This window comes from Sciurus vulgaris (assembly GCF_902686455.1).
Source record: "Sciurus vulgaris genome assembly, chromosome: 13".
Lineage (NCBI taxonomy): Eukaryota > Metazoa > Chordata > Mammalia > Rodentia > Sciuridae > Sciurus > Sciurus vulgaris.
The window spans coordinates 40,302,569-40,329,105 of record NC_136474.1 but is presented as its reverse complement, the minus strand read 5'-3'; the positions used below and the strand labels follow the sequence as shown (position 1 = coordinate 40,329,105).

General features: G+C 39.7%; 1 protein-coding gene and 1 long non-coding RNA gene across 2 annotated transcripts in view; both read left to right on the top strand.

Annotated features, from left to right (window-relative positions):
* Positions 1-26,537, top strand: part of PTPRM (protein tyrosine phosphatase receptor type M) — an 849,607-nt gene that overhangs the window by 8,520 nt on the left and 814,550 nt on the right.
* On the top strand, positions 13,885-20,828 carry LOC306642737. Its single transcript, XR_013758646.1, has 2 exons — positions 13,885-16,980; positions 17,094-20,828. It is a non-coding gene; the product is annotated as an uncharacterized lncRNA (long non-coding RNA).

The window sequence follows — 26,537 nt, the reverse complement described above, 5'->3', positions numbered from 1 at the left end:
TGTGAATTAAATATGTAAGCCTGTAATTCTATCTCGTATAAGAAAATTATGTCAGTTAGTTATTGCTATAAAGTAGAATTTTGATATAATATTGGTCACTAAAAAGTGAATTTTCAGTGTGCAGTAGATTTATCAAGATTCTACTGTAGGAGGATTTGATTTAGTCATCGGGATATTAAAGGAACTGTGATATCACCGTAAGAGGGTTCCATTGCAGAGAATAATATATACTGTCTGCTGCCTTTTATTTCAGATATAGAATGAAATTAATTACACCTACACAGCTCAGATGGCAGCCCGATAACATCGGGCTCATCTTTATTGTAGCAGGCATGCTCTCCTTGCTTTTCATTCAGTGGGTACCTCCCAGGTGATAAAACTTAATAAAAGAGGCGACTCTGACAACAACCTCATAAACTGTGTTTTCTACTTCTTGACTTTCGAAGCTTGACCGCAGTGTATGGTATGAAATTTCCGAAGTGAGTCAGGGCCTGGGCATTTGTTGGCATTATGTCGTGTGTATACTTCAGGGGTGGAAAGGTGTGACACCTTTCTGTGCCCACCACTGGGGCCAAGTTTGAGGGGACAAGAGAGCCTTTGGCAATGAAGACCCAGGGAAAACTGCCTGTTTTTCTGAGGAGTGGACGACTGTAGAAATGCATCTGGACGGAAGGTCTGATCTAATGGTAATGGGTGCCGAGGGGACATGCAGCAGGGCCTGTCTGTTCAGATTCTTCTTGGCCTGTGTGACATTCCTTCCTGCAGGTGGGTGGCAGGACCCCTCAGAATGATGGTGAAGAAGGGAGAGAGTGACCTTTCTAGATTTGGGGAGAGAGGTCCCAGTTTCTGTGGCCCACATTAACAAAGAGAAATTCCAGTTTCTCTGACTCACTTTGAGGGAGAAAGGCAGGAGGCAGGAGAAGGTCAGAGAGACCCCACTTCCACTTCTGAAGTCTAGGCCTTCAGTGTCTTTAAAGAACTCAGCAGACCAAAGTGCCAGATTTTGAAGGTATCCTGTTCTGAACACAGACAACATGTTATGGGAGTTTTCCCCCTGCCTCACTGTCAGTTGCCATTTACATCTTGTGTGGCTTTTTAAAGAGCCTCTCCCTTTCTTTCAAGCAATGCTCAAGGGGCAGGGAGCCCTGAGAAGCTGACTGCTGGGGATCCTTTGTTATTGACCCTTGGTAGGTTTGGGAGTGGCCTCCTTAGGTAGAGAGAGACAGGAAGCTATGGGGGTCCAGGTGGTAAGGTCAGCCATGGGTACCCTGGGGCTCAGAGAAAAGGCAGAATCTCCTGATCTAATCACTTCTTCTTGGTTTAGAATTTTTCCACCTCTGAGTAACTGTGTGGCCTTGGTATTTATTTCATTTTACTGAGCTTCAGTCATCTTTTCTGGAAAAACACCTTGCAGGTATAATGTAAATACAGAAGGAGGGAACCAATGCTGACATCAGGGGGCTTCTTGAGGTGACTGGCTGTGTGTAAGCAACAGCCATTCCATGCAGGTTGTAGGTTTAACTGCATGAACTCATTTTCTATAAATCAAAAAGGGTTAATGTTGGCAATATTTCATGTGGTTCAAACTCCTGGACCCCTTTCTCTAGGTCCAAGACTTTGATGTTTGGGGTATAAGTGACATGTGTGCATGTATGTGTATTTACATGTATGTGTAGTTATATGTTATAAGCATGTGGCTGGTATTATCTTTTACAAAAAATATTTGTAAATAACTCCCCAAATTAGCAAAATAATGACCTCTGAATTTGTACCATGGAAAGCCAGCACTGCTCAGTGCTGTGGAAGGCAGTGTTGGGACACTGGCATTGGATCCACCTGAAACATTTGTTAAGAATGCAGAGTCCTGGCCCCCACAGACCTACAGAGTGGAGAACTCTGGAGTGACCACAGAAACTGCTAGAGAAGCATTTCAGGTGATTTTGCTGCTCATTCAAATCCAAGAGCTACAATTCAAATTGAAGTTTGGAGAATAGCAGTGACTCACAGGGACCCTGCCCTTGTGCAGGATTAACTAACTAGTCTTCTGTGACTGGAGTTAAGAATGCATGTGAGGGTCACTCATGAATTTTTTTATATTGTTCGATTGACCTGAGAGTTTGAAGCAGAGGCTTTCTGGTGTCAGAAAGCGAAAATTAAGTGTGAAATAAAGCGTTTTATGTTTTATCTTCCAACTCAGTGACCTTTAGTAAATGTGATATCAGTCTGGAATTTGGGGGGATATAATGAAAGAATAAGGACAGTTTAGGGTAATCAGAATACTGATGATTTTAGATCTCTAAATTTACAGATCCGAGCTGCATTTTGAGATGACTCATTCAGGGAAGATCATGAGACAAGATAATCTGCAAGGTATTTTGGGGAAGATTATTTTCTAGCACTTATTCCTTTATTTCATGTTCAGTGAAACATATGGACACTGTGGAATCCTTTGCCTTAGGGGCCCTGGAAGCATAGATGTTTTGAGTTCCTAGAAGCTTCACTTGAAAATTCCACTTCCTTATCATTTTGGTCAAGGAAGAATGGTGCTTGTCAAAAAAATGTAGTCTCTGGGAGAGGTGACTCATTAATTTATCTTTCATATGACATCTCTAACAGGCTGTCACTTTAATACGTTGACATCTTTGGATTCAGATTTTCACTTGTAAAATTTGACATTTGATTCAAGGATCTATAAGTGTGTCTCTGGGCACTTAAAGAGCATGAGGATTGTGAGGTACTTATGTCTTAGTTCAGATTACTTTGTTAGAAATCATAGTTCAAGAGAATGGTACCTGGATCCATGATCACTTCAGCTGGGTGAGGATGGGAGAACTGTCTAGAAGGGACCCATCTGAGAGTGTATCTGACAGAGCACAAGGTGGGTTGCCAAGAGGAAGTGGGTGCTTGAAAGGCAATTTGTAGGACTTTCAATGGTCGGCATCTTTACCACAGGTTGGTTCTGCAAAGATGCCTGCAAGAGAAGTTTACTCTGCCTGTGCTTGACAATGTAGTTGCCAGTAACAGAGCCACCAAAGGTTTTACAGTAGTAGCTCTGTGGTTTTCTATGTAAATTTTGACAATATAAGTAAGCCTTATTTCAGGAACTTATAATTGACAGTAATCATTTTTATCAGATATTGAACACTAATTATGTGCTAGGGCCCATGCTGTAAGGATATGATATTCTCAAATTTATTGTTGCTCTGTAGTTAATAAAAACTTGGTAGAGTATCTATAAAGGCTTTGGGAAGTCAGGTTGTCTGCACTCCTGACCAATCCAGGCCACCTGAGCAGAGGTTACATATACTCTTGCCATTTCTCTCATCCCAGAAAGTCTCCCGTACATACATAGACTTGCCTTTGCCCAACTTATGCTTTTCTGTGATACTACCTATTATATTAAGTGTGCTTTAAGGAAAAGCACTAAAAATGTAGTGTTGTTAGCATGCTTTTGGGGTGATGTTGTGTTGTATAATTTCAAAGCTGAATGATGACCTTCTGGGAAGGTTTCTTTCTGGGTCTTAGTTCCAGAAAAGGATGTCATTCTCTTGGACAGTTTCTTCTCAGGAACACAGTGAATGATACAACCCACCAATTCTTCTCCTTTCTGTGGGCTTGTAGAAAGACAGTTTGAAAATGTATGTTGTCATAACTAGACCTTTGAAATTGAGCAGCAGACTTAGCCAAAGCAGGCCTACATCAGACAGGGAGTTTGTTGACTGTTGTAAGAGAGAAGGTCATGGGCAAGCAGGGCTGGTCCCGAGGGTTTAACACTGTCATCAGATTGCATCATTAGATTCTAAGTCTCCTTCTCTCAGCATCTTTCCTGTCTCTGTTATGTTTCTGAGGAGTTCCAGGCTAACTCATCCAAGTCCAAACCCAGTAGGAAGAGAGATTCCATTCCCTAGTGGAACACATTACTCCTATGAATGAGTTCCAAGAAAAATAGGGTGCTACCCCTGCAAGAGGGTGAATATAGGCAAAAGGGCAAAAAATCATTCTAGGCAGCGGTCTTGCTATAGATCCAGGTGTCTGGGTCCTTTTCCCTGCCTGATTCTTAGCCTCCACTTTATTTCTCTCACTTCTTTCTAGTATATCTGCTGTATTTTATGCATCATTATAAATGATTATAAAATCTTATAAAATTATAAGATTATAAAATCTTTTTGGAACTGGGCAGTGGTAGAAGAAAATAAATGAGTTCCAAATCTTGCCATTTGAGTCAGTTTTCCAGTTAGGACTTTTGTATGTGTGTTTCTTCTACTTCTTTTTTACAAAAATATATTTTAGTTGTAGATGGACACAATATCTTTATTTTAATTACTTATTTATTTTTATGCAGTGCTGAGGATCAAACCCACTGCCTCACACATGTGCAAGGCAGGCGCTCTACCACTGAGCCCCAGCCCCAGCCCTCTTTTACTTCTTAACATCACTTGCTAAAAGTTAGAACACTGGAGTGGGTACAGAGATTCTTATAGCCTACTTGAGTAGTTCCCCAACTTATTGTTTAAACTACCAAAATCTTTGGGTTATATAAATTTTTACATAGGTAGAAAAACATAAAGATCATTTGGTTAAGCAGCATTTTATGTGAACAGATTGAAAAAAGAGAAGACTCTCCAAGTCATGGTAACTTTATAACTTTATAACCAATATAACTATAAACAAGTTATATTAACTATTTATATGTAACAGACCATCCCCAAATCCATAGACTTCAAGCAGTTTACTGCTTCTCATGTTCCATGGTGGCTTTGTGTACTTTGTGTAGCATCCACTCAGCTGATCTTGGCTAGACTGTCATGAAGTTTTGGTGTTGATTGGCTAGGATGGCCCTGGCTGGACCACCTGGGCTCCCCTCCATGTGCTCTATGATTTGCCTCCTGGCAGAATTTCCAAAGGGAAGAGTAGAAGTGCCCCAGCCCCTTCTGGCTCATGTTTGGGAAGGGTACCTTGTGTCTACACCTCATTCTGACCAGAGCCAGTCCCAAGGCGAGCCTAGAATCAAGGGTGGAGACGGATCTCACTCACTCCTTGGTGTATGGGTTTGCAGAGCCACATGGTAAAGGGTGCAAGGAGAGATGGAGACTTGGGCCCTACTCGAGGATCTGCTGGACCTAGTGCACATGATCTGAGATGCTTCTGCCTTATAGAATACAGTTGGGAAATTGCTGGCAGCATGAAAAACAGGAATCTGGGGTTCAGAGACTTGCATTGAGGGGTCAACCCTTTCACTAATTGTCATCTGAAGGTGGAAGTTGTTGGCCCCAAGTGAACTAGGTTACCGGCAAATAGGATCATCCAGTGCCATGTGATTCATGGGTTTGCTTCAGGGACTTTCATAAACATGTGCCTCTGGGACTTGGTGAAGGTGTAAAAAGAGCCTGATTCAACCTTGTTCTCATCTTGGGTGTGCCAGTTTCCAGCTGTAAGCCACATGACCCCTCTAGGCTCTAGGCACATTTGTTCATCTGTGAAAGGGGAGTGATGCCTTCCTGGCCATCCTGTGCAAAACACAGTGCCTGCTGTAGCATAGCTGCTGTTACCACTACCAGAGCCCTGTGACCACAGAATAACCTTGAACCATTGCCTTGTGCTTTCCCTGTCTGCAAGCCCCAGAGGGTATAGTTTTCCCCAGTCACAATATTTCTTCTATTTGTAATTCTGATTCATAAACTTGCTGCTATTTTTTCTCATATCTCTGGAGCAAGGGAAATGAAAATATGACAGTTGCATGCTACCTAAGTGCTCGGTTCTTTATATGTCATTTACATATTCCCCAAAACTATCCTATAAGGGGACAATGGCACTGCAGGGTTTTATTGGCATTGTAGGGTTTGTGGAACTGAAGCTCCAACACATTTCAGGATGTTTTTCAGACAGTGGGCACCGCTATCTTTGGATCCCAAAGCGTGCTTTTTTTTTCTGGCTGTGTTCTTGTCCCCACCTGTTGAACCCAAAAGCACACATTATAATTTTCAACCATGGCTTTATATTTAGTACAATTTCTCATGTTGATGTTAAAAACAATTGTAAAATTGTCTTAGCCCAGTAATGCAGTGTACTTACTGCTATTTTACAGCCCTCTGAAATAGTAAATTAGAGGAAGAGTACTTAGCTTCTTAGGAACTTGAATAAAATTAATTGAATTGAGATTTATTCATGTTTTTCATGAGCAGAGGAGGGCAGAATGTTATCTTCTCTGTGGTTTTGAATCCTCTAGATAAAATTGGATTTTTACGATTTCTTGTGTTTTGCATCTGAATATCCGATGAAGGTGAAAGGTGTAAAATCTTGCATTAGTGGTTATGGGGGCATAATGCTTCTAAGGTCAGTGATAATTTATTTTAAGACCTTTCAAGTGGAGGTTAGCAGGCCTTAGGAGACTGAAGTTAACATCACCTTCTTTAGGACAAAATGCATCGTGTTTTGAGGTTTGACAAAAGTAAAGAAGCATGTAGATCCATATTTGAAGGGTTTAAAATAATCCATTATCTAGTATCTAGCTGAATTCACCAGGGAAAGAACTATTAGGTATATATAATAGTCCACAAAAATTATTTACTTTACCTGTTTAGGTCACTTTATTTCTTTTTTCTTTTTCTTTTTCTTTTGCTTTTTTTTTTTTTTGCAACATCATTGCTGAGAATTATATCAAAATAAACTGTGGCATTAACAGAAGTGCAGGGCTGAGCCTGTGACTCAGTTGTGCAGTGCTTGCCTGCCATTCACGAGGCCTGGGTTTGACTCCCAGCATTACAAAAAACAAAAATAATAGAATAAGTGATTAGTAAGATAATACTGGCATTTTTTTTTTCAGAGCGAGTTTTTAAAAATTATGGATTTAGACTCAACTAAAATTGTTTGATCATGTTCAACAAATGCAAATGTATGTGTAAGTACTTAGATTTGTGTCAAGACTTATAATTGTGTTCTTTTTTTTCCTTCTCTTTTCTTTGTCTGCAGTGCTAGGGATGGAATCCAGGGCCTCACACATGCTAGGCAAGTGCTTTCCTACTGAGCTACATACACCCCAGCCCCGAGTTTCTTAATTGTGATACTTGTCTTAGAAGAGCAAAGTGGATGTATATTATAATTTTAAGTACCTGAAAAGTTTATGCAGATCATGTGAAATAATTTGAAAAGTTGCTTTCTCAACCCTCAAGCACTGACTAGATGTGACCTGCCAAGGCCACTGTACACTCTCCTGGGCCTTGCTGTTCAGGCTTTCAGCTTTGAGCCAGCACATGCGCCCCTCATTCTGCCTTTCCCACTCTCTTCCTAAGCCTGCATTAGTTTAGATTAATAAATCAGTAGCCACCAGGTGCTTGTTCTCCATTTCTTTATACATGGGAAATTGCTATGAAGTAGACTTTTTTTTTTTTTTTCTTTTATTGGTTCTATCCTGGACCAAGCCTCTTACCTTGCGATTGTTCTTCCGTACCTCAGTTTAATAGTCCCAAACTGAACACAGTGGTATGAAATCCTCAGTGATGGGAAGAATATTCAAGATTTGTTTGCAAGGTTTATTCTCTTCCAAATATAATATTTATCTAAGGCTAAGAGTGAAATGAGATAGGACCACATCCTCCTGCCTTGAGAGGTGCCTGTGTCTTTTGCAGGCAAAGACTGGTTTATGAATCCTTTGTTGAGGTGCATATTCCTGGCCTTTGCTGGGTATTGAGGATGTAAGAGTGTCCCAAGATGAGTCTGGAAAGAGCGCACAGAAAAACACAGGTTAGGGGTGGGGTTGTAGCTCAGTGGAGGAGCACTTGCCTAGCATGTGTGATGCACTGGGTTCGATTCTCAGCACTATATAAAAATAAATAAATAAAATAAAAGTATCGTGCCCATCTACAACTAAAAATATTCAAAGGAAAATAATGCCTAATCACATTAACAAAAAAACCCAGATCAGCTGATCCTTCTATTTTTAAATAAAAATCGTATGGAAATTAAAGAGGGAGGCGGGTGGCAACTCCCTTTCCAGGGCTGGCTTGTCAAGGGAGCTTGAAGTTCAGTCTGGAAAGAAGCCTCTAGAAAACTGGAGAGAAGGCCCTCCTGGGTCAGCTATGGAGCCCAGAGATTTGCAGCATTTGCCTGGACACTAGGAACTGCCCATGAGGCATGCAGATGTTGTTTGGGTACGATTCAGAGAGAAGAAACTGACCAAATTGTTAGAGATTCTTCTTGAATGTTTTGTTCTTAAAATGAGATTCTTTTGAAGTGGGTGAGTTTTTGAGGGTAGCAATCATTTACTTAGATAGATGTAGAATGGGAGGGCCTAGGAAACTGGAGGGAGGAGAGAATTTTAAATAGTTTTCACTTAGTTTTTAAACTAGAAGATGGCATTGTTGGTGACTTGGCTCCTTTTCCTTCTGTCCCCAGGCAGACGTATTTTCTGCTGTATTAAAAGATGTCTATGCACAGAATTGGAATTTGGGAGAAGTTGGAAAAGTGTGCATGGTTTTGTGAAGGGTTCCTGAGTTAAAATATTGACTGCGCTTTTATTCCTATGCCTGAGATCGAGGTCCTGGGCTTTCTGTTTCTCCTTTCTTTTCCTTCCTCCTCTCTGTGTCCTATAATGGTTGAACTTTAAAAGAAAGTGACGAACCCAACAGGTACACACATCCCACTGTATCATTGCCGCTGTCTAATGGTGGAATTATCAGAGGACAGGCCACTTGTCCTCACCCTCTCCTCTGTGGCATGTGGATGGCACAGCAAGTGCTGGTCCAGATGGAGGGAGTTGGTAATGAGAGACCTGCTCAGGCTCTGCTTTGTTGTTAGTCAGCACAGCTGTCCTTAAACATAGCAGTGCAACATAACAGGAGAGCAACTGGTGTTCTGAGCAGTTCAACATTTTCAGGCACTGTCTGAGTGCCTTTCAAATATGTATTGCCTTAGTACTTAGTACTCCTGACATTGTAAGTTACCCCTGTTTTACAGGCCTGGAAATAAGCTCAGAGGCTATTCAGAATGACCAACATCAGGTATGTGGTAGGAGACACGGCTGAGTTTTGAACTTCACTAACATGATTCTGAAGCCACTAAATTATTTAGCACATTGAGCATCCCAAATGCCAAAACCTGAAATCTGAAATTAGAAATGCTCCAAAATCCAAAACTTATTGAGCACCGACATCATGCCACAAGTGCAAGATTTTGCATCTGATCTCATGTGGCAGGTTGCAATCAGGATGCAGGCTTGTGGAAAATAGTGTATAAAACTACCTTCAGGCAGCATGTTTAAGATCCACATGAAGCAGAAGTGAATTTTGTGTTTATACTTCATTTGTATCCCCAAGATATCTCACTACATATATGCAGATATTCCAAAATCTAAAAAAATTTAAAATTAATGCATTTCAGGTTTCAAGCATTTTGGGTACAGGATATTCATCCTGAAAGTATTATCTGCCTGTATCAGACAGTTAGCATTATGATGCATGGTGAGCTTAACCTCCTCCTGTTTTGAGATCCTAGACCTTTTTGTCTGCTTCCCTTTTGACTGGTTAGGCAAGAGTTTAGGAAGGGTGGATGGATGCTTAGCTGCAAGGAGTGTCACCCAAATAGCAGGAGTAAGGACTGGGGACACCAGCTCTCAGGATACTTATAAAGTTGGTCTCCTTAATTTGAGGATGACTTTTAGAGTCAGTGGGTAGGCTTGCTCATTCTGGAGACTGTATGCAACCTAACATCAACAGAAATAACTGTGATTGTCAGGAGCAATTTGTAGCTAACCTTGCCATGTTGGATCTTGCAGGCAGCTGATGGCCAATGGTAAGATCTGAGGTCTGTGGGCAGTGGCATTGGGTAGGCTTCTAACTTTCATGCTTCTATATTCTGTAAAAGAATTTTTTCAACCTAGGCATTTCCTTACACTTTGATAAGTTCACATCTGAAATTTTTATCCTGTTTATATAGTTCAGAAGGAGAGAATATAAGCCCTATGGTAAATATTGCATCTTAACATAAAACTTTTACAAAGATCTTTTAAAAATATCTATTGAACACAAAAGCTGGGAACCCTAGGACTTGATACTATCCCATTGCCCATTTAAAAATATATGAACAAGCTTTTATTTTTATTTTATTTCCTTAATTTTTCTCCTTGAACTGGTATTTTCCCTTTATTTCTCCATAGATTTGTATCATATTATAATATATTTAAGTTTGAAATCTTCTATTTATTATTTACCAAACTTCTCTGCACAAATATATATATATATATATATAAAATGGAAATTTTAATTTCATTGGTGCATGAAGCTTTACGTGCTAAATTTTATCCAATTATTAGTGTACAGTTGAATCATTGTTACAGTGTATTGGAGAAGTACTTCAGAAATCAATCGGGCTTTGAAGAAGTTAGTTCATGTGTCTGTGGATTGGTGTTATTTACTGCTAGAATTAAACTGAATGAAGTGCCAATTCTGTTTCCATTGTTCATTTTTATAAATATATGCTGAGCAACGTTGTTTATATAAATAGATGGGATTGTAAGGATTTTTGCTATGGCAATGTTACTTCTTAGGGTACTTTTCGTGTTGCATGTCAACATTCATACTTATTTGGCATCAAAAGTTATTTTTAATGATTTATAAATTGACATTTGATTAAGTTTATTCTCAAAATTACTGAAAACAAAAAGTTGGAAACTAACTTTGTCTCCAAAGGATTCCTTGTCCAGTCATGACCTTCTTCTCATTTGCTGGGAAGCTATCCAAGAGCTTTGCCAAGATCCATCAATTACTGTTAATTACACCTGTTATTTTTTAACTTAAAGGCACCTTGTTTAACACAGGAATGTCTAGAAATGGCTGTGAAAACAAAAATAATGCCAATTTCTTTGTATATTAGTCAATGTCTACTTTAAGTATACATATAAAATATGTATATTCATAATGCTATTGTTTGTATTGTTATAATATATCATACATGTGGGCTGGGGTTGTGGCTCAATGGTAGAGCACTTGCCTAGCATGTGTGAGGCACTGAGTTTGAGTCTCAGCACCTTATACAAATAAATTAAAGGTCCATCGACAACAAGAAAAAATAATAAAAAATATATATATCATATATGTAAAGAAGAATTTAGGCTAATCAGTGAGTGAGAAATATCTGTCATATGATCTGATTAGCAAAGCAGTCTTCATCAAAGCTGTCAGTCAAATCAGCCTTACTTTCAGGAAAAAGTTGTTTTAAATTTCAAATAAGTTTAAATTTGCATTTTGAGGAAAAAATTTCAAAATGCTAAAAAGAAATGACAGATTACTTAAAGCAGTTGAACCAATTTAAAAATGATGTAAATTTAAAAGAATTATATTTGTAATAAGTTATAAAACCATGAAAAAATCTATTCTGCTTCTCATTAATTTATCTGAATACAATAAAATGAACACCTAAACTTATGAGTTACTATAAAGTGAGAATTAAAATTAAAAAACATACTAGCTGGGCATGGTGTTACACACCTGTAATACTAGTGGCTTGGGAGGCTGAGGCAGGAGGATCACAAGTTCAAAGCTAACTTCAGCAATTTAGTGAAGCCCTGAGCAACTCAGTGAGACCCAATCTCTAAATAAAATATATGCATATATAAACAACAAACATATGTATATTTTATATATATATATATTTTATATATATATAAAAGGGCTGTAGATTTGATTAAGGGCCCCTAGGTTTAACCCCTATAACAACCCCCCACATACAAAAAACATAGTTTTTCTGTTAAATATGTGTGAATGTGATAGTGATCCCTGGTGTCTGACTTCTGGGAGTAATTAAATAATACATACATTAATTTCCAAAGACTTCAAGATCCAACTTTTTTTTTCTTTCTGGTACCAGAGATTGAACCCAGGCATACTTAACCACTAAGCCACATCCACAACCCTTCTTTTTTATTTTATTTTTAATTTTGAAACAGGGTCTCACTAAGTTAGCTAGGGCCTCACTAAATTACTGAGGCTGGCTTTGAACTTGAGATCCTCCTGCCTCAGCCTGCCACACTGTTGGGATTACAGGAGCTGCTGGGATTATGATCCAAATTTATGTGTAATTCCTATGTATTTAATCAAAGAGAGGTAGGTATATGCTGTAAAAAGCAAATTGTCAAAGCAGCTAGCATGTTTTGTTATCAGGTAGAAAATAATAAATAGTTTTGAGTACTTACTGAAAATAATTGGAAAAATTACTACATGAGTGAATATTTGGTCAAATAGACTTGAGCTTTCTTATTGTATAATGCACACTGAGTATACACTAAATTTCCTGTATTTTTACTTGTGAGTTTTTGGTATAATTTGAAAAATGTAGAAAGCATTATGGTTAAAAGAATCACCATCAGGAATCTGCACACTCATAGGTAGAAGGTTCCTTTCTTTCCAGCCTATCTTGTGTTCAAGTATGAGTATATATGCTCACCCAAAAGAATCATGACATTTAGATAGGCTTAATTTTTTGTGTTTAATATTTACCAGTCATCTTCACATTAATGTCAGTTTTTCTGCCATGAACCTTTGACCATGGTCATGTGAGGAAGATGTTTGGTTGTTACATTTTATAAGATTGTGTCTAATTTTAGGACATCCAGTGAGGGCTAAAATACTTCATCTCTAGTACCCTTCAGTGAAATGACCCTTCAGGAAATGACTGAGAGAGTGTCTGGTGTTGGGTTGGTGGATAAAGAAGACTTCCTTGAGGTCAATGGCTCACTTTGCTTCTTGGATGGAAACATGAAAGAGGTGAGAGCTTTTGAGAAAGGGCACATGGGAATGAAGAAACACTGGTGTCCCTTCTTGACCCATCATTGCTGTGTGCTCCTGAATTTTCCTGCACCCACACAGTATGGCCCCATGGGGACTTTTACCCTTGCACTGAACATGACGGAGCAGGCCCTGTGACTGTGGGAGCTGTAGTCTTGATCATTCTAGATGGAGACCTTAGTGTTGGAAGGTGTGACCTCCAAGAGACAGAAGTCAAGGTGAACTCTGCTTTACAGTAACTCAGTTCTGGTCTAAATCTATGACTTTGGCAAATATTTTATGCCTCTCTGCCTTAACTACCCCTTCTGAAGTCAAGATAGGTAATTACAACTTAAAAATAATTTAGATGTCAGACTTTGCTTATAAGTTAGTACAGTCAATTATTGGTATCTGTGGGAGATTGGTTCCAGGATACCTGAGGATAACCAAAATTGGCATATGCTCAAGTATCTTATGTGGAAGAGCCTAATATTTGCATGTAACCCTGTGTACATCCTCCCATATGTTTTAAATCATATCTAGCTGACTTATAATACCTAATACAATGTATATGGTATAAATGTGGCATTTATAAGGGAATAATAACAGGAAAAAAAGAATGTGCATATTTTCTTTCTTGAATATTTTCCACCTCAAGTTGATTGTATCCATGGATGCAGAAACCAAGTATACTGAGGGCTGACTGCAATTAGATGAACTCTCTCAATAACTCTTCATTGGACAGGAAAGAACTCTGCAACACATCGAGTTTCTCATTAGGTAACTAAATCTTCTGGGCAGTTGACAGTTTCAAGCTGAATTCTCATCTTGTTCCAGGAAGCAACATTCTGAGAGAACAACAACACACATAGAGCTGTAGAGATACTTACAATGTCCTTGTGCCACTTGTTATTTGAGATTCGTCTCTGCTGTTTGGGATTTGTGCTGTCTTTCTGCTGTTTCTCTCTGGGAAGTGGTGTTGTCTCATTTCCTGGACCTTGAGCACTGGTTAAGTGGTTTGTGCAGCCTCCAGAAAGCCAGAGCTCAGGTTGCCGAGCTCTGAAGAGCAGAGGCAGAGCTTCTGTGTGGCACTGCTGAGGGAGATGAGGAAGCACTGGGAAGGGTCCAGTCCAGGTAGTCAAGTTCAGTTTTTCAGGAAATGTAAAGTTAGCATCTAGTGAGTACTTTAGTAATTTTTTGTATATAAGGATATTTTGATGTGTTTTGAGTGGACTGAAGATGATAAGCTGGTGGGTCACTGAGGGCAATCCAGCGATCAGTGACTGTTTCCAGGGTCATGTGAAACAGAGGTCCTGAGATTACACACACACCTGGAGAGTGGAAAGATGCTCCATTAGGATGCCTAAATAACATAGTGGAGCCAGGTGTGGTGGCACACACCTGTAGTCCCAGTGACTCAACAAAGCAAGGCCCTAAGCAGCTTAGTGAGACCTTGTCTCTAAATTAAAAAGAAAAAAAGAAAGAAAGAAAGATAAAGAACACAGTGGAATTTTATCCAAGTATGATAAATTTATCCCGAGGAAATAAGAGTGGACATTGTATGAAGAATATCCTGGAGGCATCTTCATTGAGGCAATATTTGGAGAAGTAAAACAATTGTAAGCAACCTAAATTCCCAAGAATAGGAAGGAACAAAAACATGTCATGTTCATTTAAGATTGCCACATGGCCACTGAGAATAGTGACAGAGCCAACGTGTGAGGATGTGAGGCGATCACAGTACAGTGACGTGGGGTAGAACTCGTGGTGGAAGCCCTGAGCACAGGGCTGTGCCAGTCTTATTGCATTATCTAAAATGTTTATTGACAGATCTGTGGCAATGCCTAGAAAACAAACTGAAATATTAGCAGTGCTTATTTCTAGGGAGTGAATTTGTTGGTGTTTTGCTTTCTTTTGACTTTTCTGTATTGTTTAATAAGGGTTAAATCTGTGAGTTTTTAAACTCAAAGAGCTGTGACAATTTTGCAAGATGAACTGGCAGAGTGACACTGAGTCCCCACTTTTTGAAGCCGAACAGTAGCAGAGGGAGATTTCCTGATGTCAGAATTTACCTCCGTGTTTCTTTGCTCTGAAAGATAGAAAACATACAAAGGTGGTGTGAAAGTGTGCGTCCGCGTGTGTTCTTTAAACAGATTATTCCCTTTGCCGGTTGTCTTCTCATCCTCATGTGGCTGCCTTTTCCTCTGGAATTATTTCTTTGCTGGAGTGTTAATTGATTGGTTAATTTGCGAGCAACACTCCTAATTGTATTAAATCTCTACAACCTTATTAAGCGTTGGTGCAGAATTAGATCTGAGAGCTCCGGGAAGTGGCATGCCAGGGGACAGACAGGGAGAATCTCAAGGCTGGCAAGTGAGCCTGGGCACTAATTAAGACCCCTGTTCCCTGACCCCCAAAATTAGATAGCACGGATCGAAAACCCCCAAGACCAGAGGCTCAGAAGTATTCTAACAGCCTCCGCACTGTATGTCTAAGTGCTGTTTGAGAACATGGGCCAGCCTGTTCTTTTATTTAGATCTGTTAGGATTTACTTTTATTTGGGGGAAAAGAAATACGCAAGAATTAACAAAATCGCAAGAGTGCTAGTTTTTTTCCTTCTTTTTAAAAAAAAGTCTGGCTGCTTGTGATTATATTTAGGCACCAGGCTGGAGGTATTCTGTGCATAAAGAAAAAGAGAGAAACAATTTCAGAAAATTTAATTGGACCATGTCTATTTTGAAAACTACAGATAATAACCCAAAATATACTGATTTTTAAAAATCGTGGCTGACAGCTGCTTTCTTCTGCAAGTAAGGGAAATGAAATGAATGCAGCATCTGAGGATCTTCTCTGTGCCTTTGAGAAGAGGAGGCAGGGAGAACAGGGGATGAGGCATTAACACCACCCTCTGGGTGCTGTGCCCCTGTGTCCCAGTGATCATGTGTACATCCCTCCACCTCCTACCTACCCACCCCGATTCTTAAACTTTATTCCTTTGCATTATCACAACAGCAGTGGAACCCCAAGCTGAATGCTTAGCACCCTGCTTCTTGATGTAATTATTCATTGTATTATGTATGTGCATGTTCTTGAAGTGAGAAACACGGAAGTACCGTTAAGAATGAAAACTTATTTGTACCTAGAAGGAGTCAGACTTTTTACCTTCTCAGGAAAGCCCACAGTACCTCACTTAGAGTGTTTTCCTTGTCATTATTGTTTTAAATTGGATGATCCCAAAGGTTTTCAGTCACCTGGAAAATAGAAAAATAAAGACTATAATTTTTGAAGGTTTTCATAATCCATGTTGCTACAGGTGACATGGGCTTTGGATATGGTTTGTGTGTCCCCTAAAGGTTCATGTCCTGGAAGCTTGGTCCCCAGTGTGGCCATATTGAGAGGTGGGGCCTAATAGAAGCTGTTCATGTCATTGGAAGCAACTCCCTTGGAAGGGGTTAATGTAGTTCTCAATGAACTTTTTGTTCCTGTGAGAGTGGGTTACAAAAAGGCAAGCCTGGCTTTGGAGTCTTTCTGGCGTCCTGTCTCTCCATGTGACCATTCTGCTTACTGCTGTTTCCTGTCCAACTTCTCTGCCATGTTGTGAGGCAGCCAGGGCCCCCTGATTTTGGACTTTTACCCTCCCAAACTGTGAGCTAAATAAACCCCTTTTGTTTATAAAGTATCCAGGTATTTTGTTATAGCTATGGAAAATGGACTAATACAGAGGGTGAAAACAGGGAAAATGGAACAAAATGGAAAGAAAGGAGTAGATGACATTGCCTTCTCAGTTCTCTGGGAGCTCTAGCTCATCATATATCTACCAATAGGGTCAGCAGTTGGATAGGGATGTCCTCACAGCTAAGGGTGTTTCCAAATGTGTTCCTCTGTTCTACCAGATGTTTCTTCTCAAAAAGCATGTGCTCATCATTGCCACAAATGTTGGCCCAGAAACTGTGTGCCACTCGTATCTGGACTTTTCCAGATCTTGAGTTGTCAAAGTGTTGCCTGCCTGCAGGTCCATGGTGCAGAGCTACTTGATGTTGCCTCAGAGACAGTGGAGGGAGTGACTCTGTAGGTCACTGTTCCTTTTGCTTTGCATTATTACTAGACTGACGTGACTTTAACAATCCACAGGGTCCTAAAATTGGGGAGTTGAAGACTAGAATATGTATTATAAAAAAATGGGTTGATCTTGATAAAGTGTTCAAGAAAGAGCAACATTGCTAAGGTTTAATTGATATTGAATGAATTTTTTTTTTTTTTTGTGGTGCTGGGGATCGAACCCAGGGCCTTGTGCTTGTAAGGCAAGCACTCTACCGACTGAGCTAGCTCCCCAGCCAGGTTTAATTGATAAATACAAAAATGGCAAAGTGTGTGTATTAGTCAGCTTTCTGTTACCATAACTGAATACTTGAGATGAGGAAAAGTTTGTTTGGGCTCGCAGTTTCAAAGGTTTCTGTCCATGGTTGATTGGTCCCGTGGAGCAGCAGCACATCATGGTGGAGTGCATGACAAAAAATCTTCACCTAATGGCCTGAATGTAAAAGAGAACTGGGAAGGGCCTGGATTCCTGCAGTCCCCTTCAAGGGTACACCCCCAGTGACCTAAGGCCTCCTGCTGGGCCCCACCTCTGAAAGTTCTCCCTCTTCCCTGTCGGTCACAGGCTGGGGACCAGGTCTTCAATTCATGGGCCTCTGGGACCATGTATCCAGACCATAGCATTAGGAGAAGACAGAGGATCCTTTTCTTGGGGGTCTTCTATAATGGGGGAGAAAGCCTCTGACAGTCTTTTCCAGGTTTGTGAGCGGCGAGAAAGGTGTTGCTGTGGCTTCCACCATAACCTGGATTTGAGAGTCGTCTGGACCTGAACAGCAGTTTCCTCCTGTTCCTTTGAGCTTTTCGGGGTTCTTGTAATGCCGTAAACACATTTCACATTTTTTCCCAGTCAGCCAGTGTATAGGATGCTTCCTCAAATAAAATCCGTGGCAAGGAAAGTGTGCAGGCCGCAGCTTAGTAATTGCTGGTGTGCAGCACCCTCTGACTTTGCTTTTTCCGCCTTAATTGGTTGAGTATTAATAAACTCATGGTTTGTTTCAAGGGCACAGCTAGTTTTTAATGGTCTTACAGAAATTTCAGGAAGAAAGCTAAAGAATTAACATAATAAATCATTATTGCTTGCAGGGTTTTTGTTGTTAAGATAGTAAAATGTTAAAAAGCAAGCCACTTGAGCAGAAAGTAATTGCCCTGACAAGCGCCACACAGGCAGCGTTCACAATCCGGCAGCCCTTCCCTCCGTGTCAGTTAGATTTGCGGCCCACATAAATGCTTCCTCACATTATGGAAATGTACTTTTCCTATCAACACAGTAGAATGAAACTCCAGGCTTCTAATTAATCTTGGCTGACGTTTGATTTCAAACCCACGTTAAAGGCAAGAGGCGGTGGAGTGTCCCCCTCCCCATGTACATGACCACGGGCAAATCTCTCCATTAATGTCACATTGCATCTGTGTGTCTCATGGTGGCTGCCACATGTCAGTCATTAATGCATTAGCAGTTACTTACGTCCACTTTCTACCCGCTGGTTCCCTGCTTGAGAAAACGGCATTGCAGAAATTTTACTTTGCAAGCCTTTAACCTTGAACCTCTGGATTAATGACATAAAGAGCTTATTCAGATATAATGCTTTACAGATTTTTAACTTGCCTCTCTCTACCCTGCCTATGGTGGGTCTCAACAGCTTGGTGGGGAAGGCCACACACTCACAGTTTACCATGGTGGAGACTTAGATGCAGAAAACCTATGTGGCTTTGCAGGAAGTAAGTGTTGGAGCTGGGATTTGAACTCAGAATTTCTTAGAGATTTGAATCCAGAAACTTTCCTAAGTGGATTAGAGTTCTCTGAGGATAGACTTAAGTGATTGTTTCTCTCTACTCTCCCCGTCTTCTTCCCCAGTCTAGTTCCTACAAATATTAGGGAAGCCATAGATACAATCAATTGACCAAAGGGGGGAAAAAAATCAAACTTATACAGAAAATAGTGATGTCAGTTCTATTTAGCTTATTTGAAGTGGATGATGAGATGGTAAGAACGTTACTAAAATCACAGTGAAAAAGAAAGGCATATATACCAATAGATGTTAGTTTTTATCTTCCTGGCAATCCTGTGATGAGGGATGTGCAGGAATCTTTGCATGAGAAAGGTTTTTCTGGTTACTGCTCTGAGGTTTCCACCCAATACTTTATGGAATGAATGATGTTCTTCTGGTTAATGGTTTTGTGGTAGCAAATGTGTGCAGTTTTTTTTTTTTTTAATTTTTAAACTGTCCTTCATATTGAAGGAATAACTTGCAACAGTTCTGTCAAAGCAATTCTGTGGGAGGCAGAGATGATTTATACCTGATTTGATTTAGGAACCAATGGGCATACCCAGCAGGGTAAAAAATAGCCTCTTTTTTACATGATCATCCTCCAAGTCCACTTCTTTGCACAGAATGTTGACAGTTGGGCCAGCAGTGGTAAGTACTTGTACAGCGTGGAGTCCTAGGGTCTTTGCAGCTAAGGGTGACTTAGAACCACCATGATGCTCAATTCTTTCTCTAATGGCTCATTGAGTGGCATCTGCCGGGCTGGATGTAGGCAGAAGCCAGGCTACTCTTCGAGGCTCAGTCAGGGCTTGGTTTTGATCCCAGAGCTCCTGCTGTTGATGATGACAGGGATGGTTTTTTCCTGGAGTGTTTCAGAGCAGGTATTACCCAGGGAGCTACCATGCTTATAGGAAAACCTCGGGAAGGCCCAAAATCTGAGCCACCTTCCTTATGTGCCTCTGAGGAGGAATTGGTAGCAAAATGCACCTCTAAGTAATGAAACAGGTTGACCCGGGGGTGGAATTTTTTTTTTTTTTATTGGCTATTTAAGTGTAGGGGAATGTCTTTCAGACAGTGATTTTGTTCTGGCATAATGTTCAGCTATTTTGGGAGGGGGCAATAACTCAGAGGATAGTTGTTTGGAAACATCTTGTGATCATGCTGTTCTAGGAGGCTTAGCATTGCAAGAGAGACTCTGCATGTGAAGTGCATGCCATCCTGCGGTGAAGTCTCTCTCAGTGGTGGCAGGAGACTTCCATAGTAACGTTATTACTCTGTCTGCATTTTAATATGTTTACTGTCAGGAATAGATAAGATCTTCATATTGATTAAAATGGATATTTGGGGTCTCATTTTTGGGGTCTTTGTCCTGTTCTGTAAATATCTGAATTTGTTTATGCTTCCTATGCTGAAGCCAGTTGGGGCTTCACTTTATCAAGATAATAGTAAAACTTAACATGTAGGTGGCTTTGGGTGTTTTTTTGCCTGTCTTGTCTCAAAACATTTTGTCTTCAGAAAATAATCCCGTAAAGTTGGTAATGGCTTGCATATTTTATAGACAGAGAAATGCACTGGGGTCTGGAGTGGCTGGTCAATAGCAGAACCTGGGATGTGGACACTGATCAGCCTTCAGGGACCAGGCCCAGTATTCTTCCCATGGCACTGAGATCCTCCCCATCTGGAACAGTATTTGCACTTTTGAACGTCCTTCGCCCAGCGGGACTGGAGCAATAAGAGCAGTGTGTTTCTTTGAATGCAGCTAATCTAACTCATGAGGGAATTAGGGACCTTAGGCTTTAATAAGCTATATCTGGGTCTTCTCACTCTGAGAACATCATGGTTTTTACTTACCTGATATTTTTAGTTCATGAGTACTACCCATTGGGGATAGAGGAGTGAGCCAAACAGGTCAGGTCCCTGTCCTCAAGGGTTTGCATTTCAGTGGAAGACACACACAAATATATATGTAATGACACACCCAGAGGGATGCCACTAAGAGTGACATCATGCCCTGACAACATGTACAATGGGAGGACTTGAGCTAATCATGGAAGGCTTCCCAGAGGTAGTGGCTTTTAGGCTCGTATTTCTTGGTGCCACAGCAGAATGTGTCAAAGAAAATCTCACAGGAAAAGCTCCCTCATATGTCTGTTTGATAAAGAATAGAATAAATATTCAAGTGTTGAATGTCAAATGTGACTTTTTTTTTTTTTTAAAGAATTAAAGACTATGACTCAGGGTTGGGGATACAGCTCAGTTGGTAGAGTGTTTGCCTTATAAGTACAAGGCCCTGGGTTCAATCTCCAGCACTGCAAAAAAAAAAAAAAAAAAAAAAAAAAAAATATGACTCTACTTCATGTACAACTATAGAAATACGTTTTACCCTATTTGTTTATGATGAATCAAAATAAATAAATTATTAAAAAAAGAAAGATATTGGAGATTCAAAAAAATGATTCAAGCATATTGAAATGTAATAAATTATTTTTGAGTCACTTTTCTTCCTAATTATATTTGCTTTTTACATTTCTGGTTGTTGAAAACTTTCCCACTAAATATGTAGCTGAGCTGGAAGTAAAAATAAATATAAATTCTATATACAAGGTGGGTATGCTTGTAAAAAAAAAAAAAAAAGAAAAGATGACTGATAAAGTTTGCTCAGTAAAACATATTTGCCATTTTTAGAAGGCAACTTAATTTCTCTCTTATTTTGGGGTAGACACTAGTTTGTTGTGTTCTCTTTTTCCATCCATAGACTCTTTCTCTCTTTCTACAACGTTGTATGTCCTCTGCAGATAGGTGCTTCTCAACAAACCCAGTGGAGATTTCACACCATACAGATATCTAGCTTATAATTAATTTTAAAAAATTAAACCTGATCACTTTGCACCTAGCTTTTTGAGAATAGTGTGTGTACATACCAGATACTCATTTCTTCAGTAAGGAAATGAGCTTCCCACATTAGAGCATTGAAGTAGTTTGCTTTTATCCTGAAAAATCAGTAGCAAAAATTTCATTATGTGCATAACTATTTTAAAAGGATTTTGTGCATATATTTTTAATTTCCATCTTCTGGAAATGTTTTAGTAGAAACATTGCTTTATAGTTCATTTTTTACTTTTTTACATTATACAATTTTCCCTTTAGCTCTCTTTTGATAAAAATGTTTATTTTTTTTGGTAAATTAGGAATAGTTAAAAATATAAAGGAGAAAAAAGTTTATAACCTTGCCACCTAATACTCTTACTAGTAGTTCAATATAGTTCCTTCCAGTTTGTTTTTAATTTATGTATTTAAAAACATAAGAGGGCCATGGTGGTAACTCAGAAGCAGAGCTCTTCTTACCTAGCATGCTCAGGGACCTGGGTTTGCTCTCCAGTGCCCACACAAAACATATCATACAGTTATCATACAGTTATCATGTAACTGTAATCATACAGTTATCAATGTTTCTTTTCTTAACCTTAAATTATGATCTTAACCTTAAATAATCCTAAATTATACTTTTTTATGTCCTTAAAATGTTGGAAGCCATTGGATAACCTGATTTCTGTGGCTACAGAAATACTGTTTGCATAGAAGTGCATGTTTCTTTTAGGCTACTTTCTCTTAGACTGGATGTTGTTTCCAAGCTATGACTGTTATGCTAAATGCTCCATTGTGCTGTGATTAATGACTTTACCCACACATTAACTTCCTGCATGTTCCCGATAATTTACATAGGAGAAATCATCATAAGTATTTTAACAGTTGAAAATCTCTAATTGAAATCCAAAACCAAAATTCTCCAGAACTCAAAACTCTGAGGGTTATGCTGGTGCTCAGAAAGTTTTAGATGTTTAGATTAGGGACGCTTGACTTGTAAGGCCTACAAAAAGATTCCAGAATCCAAAAATTCAAAAATCTGAAACACCTGTGGTCCTAAGCATTTTGGATAAGGACTATCAATCTGCAGTGTATTTTTCCACAAGCTGCCCTCTAGAAAAGTTGTATTCATTTATATTCAGATCTCAAGATGGACCATTTTGTGCCCAGTGTGTCCATAAAAAAAGTTTTTCTTTAGAAACACAGTGAAAAAAGTCTTGGTAAGGTTTTTGGCCATTTGTGTTTATTGACCTGACATTCACATTTTTTTTTTTCCTACTGGAGTTATCATCCAATTTATGGTTTTGTTAAAACTGTAATAATGTTAGTAACTCCTTTCCTTCTTTTCAAAGCATTTCTCCGTACTTTGTTGGAAACATTTATCTCTTAACTCATGGCATTTTCATGACAGAGAGAAGCTTCACTCTGTGTGTGTGTGTGGTGGGGGTGAAAGGAAAGGGAGGAACTGCTTCTGTGATCAGCAGCAGGGGATCTGATGGAGAGGTCCAGAGTGGGCTGGAACCATGCTGTGCACTTCTCTCCTATCCATTTGCACTGTCTCACAGACCTGGGTGCTCATCATTTGTTTATCCATCCTATTAATGTTTTAAGTAGAAGACATTCTTCCCACTTTTATAGGGAAAATATAGATGGGATGGAATTAAACATAGGTAACTTAGCCACTGTGGCAACCTGAGTCAATAATCCTTTTTTTTGTTTTGTTTTTAAGTCATCTTTTTGTACTAAAGTCTGTCCCCTTCCCAAATCTGTCCGCTCAGCTGCACTGAGCTGGTTAGACAGGAAGGGAGGAGAACCACAGTGTGGGGTATGGAACCTCCAGAGGGCGAACACTGACTTCAAGTACCCACTATGGCCCGTTTTAGTCAGCTTTTTCACCACTGTGACTCAAAGATCTGACTAGAACAATTGTAGAGGAGGAAAAATTTATTTGGAGGCTTATGGTTTCAGAGATCTGGTGAGGGGAAGAGGCTCGTGGTGATCAGAAAGCAGAGAGAGAGAGACCACTGGCCAGATGCAAATATATAAGTCAAGGCCACGCCCCCAATGCCCACCTCCTCCAGCCACACTGTGATAGTTTACATGTGGTGTCCCCCAAAAGCTCACATGTGAGACAATGTAAAAAGGGTTCAGAGGAGAGGTGATTGGGTCATAATCTTAACCCGATCATTGAATTAATCCCTGATGGGATTAACTCGGTGTTAAGTGGAAGTGGGTGGGGCATGGCTGGAGGAAATGGTTCATTGGGGGCATGGCTACGGGTATATATTTTGTTTCTGGAGAGTGGTGTCTCTCTGTCTGCTTCCTGATCATCATGTGAGCTGCCTTCCTCTGCCACACTCTTCCTCCATGATGTTCAGCCTCACCTGAAGCCCTGAGGGATTGAACCGGCCTTCTGGGGACTAAGACCTCTGAAACTGTGAACCCTCAAATAAACTTTCCTTCTCTACAATTGTTCTGTTGGGTCTTTTAGTCACAGTGGCGAGAAAGCTGACTAAAAAACACACCCTACCACTTCAGTACCACTCTGTTAATCCCTATCAGGGGATTAATGTACTAATTGGGTTAAAACTCTCAAAACCCAATAATTTCTCCTCTGAACCTTCTTGCATTGTCTCACATGAGCTTTTGGGGGACACTTCACACCCATACCATAACACGTGTAATTCCAGTTTTTATGTAAAGTTCTAGTTCAGATGTTTGTAAGCATTAAGGTTTCTGCAAAGATTTGAGAAACCACACTATTTAAAAGAGAATGGGCGGGCACAGAGTCTTACCCCTATAATTCCAGTTACTTGGGAGGCTGAAGCAAGGAGGATCACAAATTCAAGACCAGCCTTAGTAACTTATTGAGGTCCTAAACAACTTAGTAAGATCCTCTCTCAAAATTAAAAAAAAATAGGAGGTGGGGTGCCTGGGGATGTGGCTCAGAGGTTAAACTCCCCAGGTTCAATCCCTGGTACACCTCTTCACTCCTTCAAAAAGAGAATGGGAATTTGTTAAGAGAATAGAAATGTAACTGATAGGTAAAAAGATGCTTCCTTAACACTGTTGAGGTAGGGACAGTTTAAGATCATGTGCCAGAATATTTGTAAAGTGGAATGTTCCAGACCTGGAACAGTGCATTTTAAAAATGCATTACATCTCTAAAACTGGGATATTTTGCATTTTCATGAAAGGTTTAGATGGAGAACTTTTAAATTATATTTTTAGACATACTTTTAGATCAGATACTTGAATAAAACAAAGACCTATAGTTTTCTTACTACAACAAAAGGAAATTCTTTTTATCTTAATCCAAATATGTGTTGCTTGGTATTTCTTCTTTCAGAGCTGAGAATTACCAAGGAAATCTTTGGTTTCCCCAAACTTACACTGTTTATTGGCAGCAGCCAACTATCTTTCAGTAAGCATTATGGCTCTAAATTATGATCCTGTGTTTATATAACTGAAATCTGAATTAAAAGTGCTATGGTTGTATTTGAAGTTACACCTGCTTTTGTAGGGATGAATACAAAGCATGATTCTGAGGTTAAGAGAAACATGTTTGGTATTCATTAAATGCTCCCTACTGCTCATGTCTACAGGTGTTTATTGATCATCTACCATATATGATCAATTTAGTGCTCAGTTCTTGGGATGGGGAGGGGGCAGCAGATTGGTACTCCGAGAGAATTTTTTACAAGTAAGTAACATTATCTTTAAAATAGTGCTAATCTGATGTCCTTTTGTAATAGGGTTTCCAACCAGCATGGAGCTTTGTTGTATTAATAGTATTGTTAATGTCAGCAGTTTTCTTGGGAGAAGTGTTTTGTGCTTATTCAACTTTTAACTCATGTTGTTTTTTTTTTCTGCTAAACATTACTGTTCATTTTTCTATTTTTTTTTTTTTTTTGGACTGTTCTCTTTGGCCTGAGAATTTAGTTTATACAGTGAGAGAGAGAGAGAGAGAGAGAGAGAGAGAGAGAGAGAGTATAGTGTCATTTCTAAAGGATACCCTTGAATTGTTAGAAGTCCACAAATGTTATGGCACTAATATAAAGTTTTAGACTAAATAAAGATTCCAATCTCATACTTTTTGCCATTTCCAAACACACTGTGGCCTTCCGGGACATGAGCAATTTAATCAAGTATTTAGAGTTTCTTGGTGTCAGCCAGATCAAAAGAGTTTAACCCAGTGCTTTCTGAGAAGAGATAATTCTAGCTGTTATAAGTATTGTTAAGAGTTGTTTGTTAAAAAAAAAAAAAAAAAAAAACTCCGATGTCTTGATTAGAATAATGATGTATTCATTGCAGTTGGTGTTTTAATATATAGTTAAAATAGTTACAGAGCAATTATCAAACTTTTTTTTCCCTTTTTTCTGTTTAGGATATTGGGAATTAACTCCAGGGGTGTTTTACCACTGAACTTCATTCCAAACTCTATTTTTTTATTTTGAGACAGGGTCTTGCTAAGTTGCCTACCTGCCTTCTCAAATCTTCTTGTCTTTCAGTGTCTACTGCCCTTGTACTGTGCTGTTCTCCAATGCGTCGTATTTTGTCATACAGTTTGTTTACCTGCTGCTCTACCCAGACCTCTTACTCCTTTTCACACTATCCCAGTGACTAAGAGCGGGACTCTGGAGCCCACCCACCTGACTTTGAAACCTACCTCCTGTGCTAGCTATTTGACTAAGGACAAGTTTCTTAATTCGTCTGGGCCTCAGATGCCTCCTGTGTAAAGTGGGGAGAGCAGTGACTATGTCACCGGCTGTGGTGAGGACCAAAAGGAATGATCAACATACAGGGCTCCCAATGGTGACTGCTGGGCAGTGGTGTGCAACAAAGATTGGCATTGTCACAGTCAGCATTGGTAGCACCAGGATCCCTGCTTCTGGTGCCTTCATCTTCATCATCATCCTGCAGCACTGCCCTCGGATCTGCTGGAGAGTGGCAATCCTGCCTCCTCTTCCATCTCCAGGGCCAAATGCACCATTCACTCGCTCTGCAGATCATCCCACAATTGTTCACTGAACATACTGTAAATCTATTTTACAGT